A 3,795-nucleotide genomic window follows, 5' to 3' on the forward strand; every position below is an offset into this window, starting at 1 on the left:
ATAATAGTCACTTCATAAATATTTGCAGATAAACTATTTCCTCCGTGATTCATTTGGTCCAGTTTGTAAAGCTGTAGAGAAACTACAGTCATGAATGGACATATATTTGAGTGAGAGCAAATATGTGGACGATGTTGAAGGACTAGTTGAATTAGCATCTCATTCTCTAGACCAGCATTCAACTACCCTTTGGTAGTTGAATGACACTTTCACACGGGTCACATATCAGTTACCCTGCATATCAAATAAATATTTACATTACAATTCTAACAGTAACAAAATTACAGTTCTAAAATAGCAATGCAATAGTTTTATGGCTCTGGATCACCACAACATGAGGAACTGTATTAAAGGGTAACAGCATTAGGAAGGTTGAGAACCACTGCTCTAGACAAAGAGAGTGAAGAAAGTTTTCTTCCTGATAGTAAGGGATCTACAGTATATTTCTGTATGCTGTTTTTTTTTTAAATTTACTGTAATTTTTGACAAATGAACAGTAGTTTGCTTCTAGGTTACTCCTTTTAAGTTTCATGTGATATGCTGTCTCTATAAAACCCATTCATATTATTTTTCTTACATTTGCATTTATGTATCTTTGGGCGTGTGTGTGAGTACACCTGGTCACAACATGCATGTGGTGGTCAGAGGATAACTTGTGGGAGTCCATTCCCCCCTCCCCCCATGTAGATTCCAGGGATTGAACTCAGATCATCAGGTTTGATGCCTTTACTCATTGACTCATCTAGCCAGCTCCCTATTTGCATCTTTTATTTCAGATTCTGGAGGTGGAAGATCATTGTAAGAAAGTTGTAACAAGTAGGTATAGTGACAATGGTTCACACTCCTGATGAAAAAATACTAATTAAATCAAGCTTCCTGCTGGTATCACAATAATAAAGCACTTATAATTAATGTACATACAAAGTAAAATGAATAACTTTCTCAAATAATTTTATACAAAGAAATCATAGCATTAAACTCAGTCTTTTAAATCTTCCATCAGGAATTCATGGATTATTGTATAAAATTATATCATACCAAATAAACGAAATATTATCTGATAGGACTGTAGTTAGGTAATTTCAGTATTCAATATTAATAGTTTTTTTCTGGATTTTCTGCTTGTAATACTATGCAATCATAGCTAAATAAAATGATTAATTTGAATTTGATGATTGAGTGAGAGTGGGAATTTTATTTCTTAAATGATTATGGAAATTAGTAGTTATTTTGGTAATCAAGGAAAAAACTTGTAAGTCTAGAAATACTTTCTCCCGAGCTTATCAGCTTAGCTTAGGCTGATAAAAAAAATCACTTTTCTGAATATATCAATTTGAATCGGAAATATGTGTGCTTCTCCTAAATTCAACATGCTACAGAGACTTTATATTTCTATGAATTCCTATAGAAGATTACTGACCTTAGGACCACAGTATTATGTTTGGTCTCAAATATTCCCCTGCCATTGCCATTGGGAACTGGAATCCAGCCATATTAGGAAGCAAGGCAAAACTAGTGACTAGTGAAAGATCCTTCCCTCCCTCCCTCCCTCCCTCCCTCCCTCCCTCCCTCCCTCCCTCCCTCCCTCCCTCCCTCCCTCCCTCAGTCCTTCCCTCTCTCCTTCCCTCCCTTCTTTCTTTCCATTTATTCCTCCTTTTCACTCCCTCCTTCTTGTATTTTCCAGCCTTCCTCCTCTTTGATAGCCTCTCCAGTGACCATGCTCCCAGTTTACAACATTAGAACCCACAATGGATTCAGCTTGTGCCTGGCAACCTCACCTCTGAGTTCTGCTGGCTCTGTTCTTCTCCTATCTAGCTGGCCTTGAGGACAGACACAGCTTCCTGCTATGCTTCCCTCTATTTGCACTTCCATGCTCCCTTTGAGCTGTCAGATCTTTCACCACAGTGTAATTAATTTTTTATATTCAGATCCCTCTACTTGAGATATAGTATGTTTCTCAGCTCATTTGGATCCGAATCCTCAGACTCTTCCCCACATCACCTTTATGAAATCACAGAATATGAAAACTGGAGGAGCAAAAATAACATAGTCTGATGGTTAAGGTAAACTTATATAAAGACAGGGAACAGTTTTAAAAGACTCATAAAATACAATGCACATTTGAATTTAGCCTTGCATGTATTTCTCTAATTCCATCTTCTGGATTTTTATCAACTTTGCTCACTTTCTATTCCCCACATTCTTAATATGAAACTGTCAAAATAAGTGATGTGGAGCCATATTTTCTGTACATAATTCCTTTGCTCAAGCATATACAAGATTTCTCTTTAGCATATGAGAGCAAACTCTTTACTCTGGTTCTCACAGCCCTTCCTCTGTCATTTCCCTCTCCCCATATCTTCCTAACCTTATGGCCTATGTTATGCTCCAATGCAGACTATCTGGTCCTGTCAAACCATCGTGCTTTCTGTTCTTAACATTCAATTTCCTGTTCTGTGCTCTGAGTCTCCTCTGGGGCAGTACCACCCTTTCCTGACATTGACAATACTTAATGTAGAAGAAGAATACCAACTTGTCATTCACAATCATCATCACCCACTCTTCTGACTTTCTTCAAGTGTCTAGTCCAAGGACAGTCCATTGTCTCTTCATTTTAAGCTGCTTTGAATAATCTCTTATTGTTTGGTAAGTCAAACTCTAAATCAAATATCCAGTGTTCAGAGTCCCCTTCAACCCACAGACTTTGTTTGTATAGCTCATCATAAACTTTACTAGGTTCCCTTACAGGTATCCAACTTATAATGTCCCAGTAGAAGTTCTCATTCTCCACCACCCTCAGATCTCCCTAATTTTCAAGATGCCTTTATTAAAAACTCTTTCAATTAGTTGCCTGAATTAGAACATGGGTGATTTTTCTCTTTCCTCCGAATCTTACTTTGTACAGTTTATTGTAAATTCTGGATGATCTCACAATAGATCCTTCCTGTTCATCTATAGTATCTTAGTCTTTGAGGAAAATGCTGCTGTAGACCATCTTGCCAATCTCATTTCTCAATTCTTTTATGTGGTTCCTTAATGATCCAGGAACCACAATGATTTTATTGAATTAAAAAAAAGTAAGGATTTTGGGACTTATCTTGGAGATATGTGCTGCTCTTTTCTTCCTAGATTCTTCCTGTCACCATTCACCTGAATGGTTTGTCTTTTACCTCATTGTTCTCTACCATACAGCTTGTTGCTCGGACCTTTCATTATGCTGTATTGCATCCTACAAATGTCTTATTCATTTGGGTAGTCAATTATCACTGTCCTTGCCACTGGAGCCAAAGCTTTAAAATCACCTTGAGTGCAGTTGATTGTAAGTGCTGAATGAATAGCATTGCATAAAGGAACGAATGGGAGATGGAATGGAATAAACAGGGCTTTTGTCTGTCTCCTAGGTTTTCTGCATTCCACCAAGCACTAATCTGAGTATGCCATTGACCTTCTGGAAATACTTTCATATTTTCCCAGTTTTTATATTTGTCATTTTAACACCCAGCTAGTCTTTTCAAGAACTGCAATTGTGTGAGAATGAAGGTGCAGAATGTCAAGTTGAAATTGAAACTGTAGGCATAGGCGGAAGAATGAGCTCTTTATCAGCATAGCCTTGCTCATGATGGCGAAGAACCCGTTGTTTTAACAAGAAAGCCGTGAGAGTACTAGACTGTGAGTCAGACAGTTGGGCTCAGAGTGAGTTTGGACCTCATCTCTGCACTGTGCTGTCAGTTAGGTAATTTCACCAGCTCTCAATTTCCCTATCTATAAAATGAGACTGTAGCAAATAAATTCAAG

The sequence above is a fragment of the Rattus norvegicus genome, chromosome 9 (assembly GCF_036323735.1).
Source record: "Rattus norvegicus strain BN/NHsdMcwi chromosome 9, GRCr8, whole genome shotgun sequence".
Classification (NCBI taxonomy): domain Eukaryota; kingdom Metazoa; phylum Chordata; class Mammalia; order Rodentia; family Muridae; genus Rattus; species Rattus norvegicus.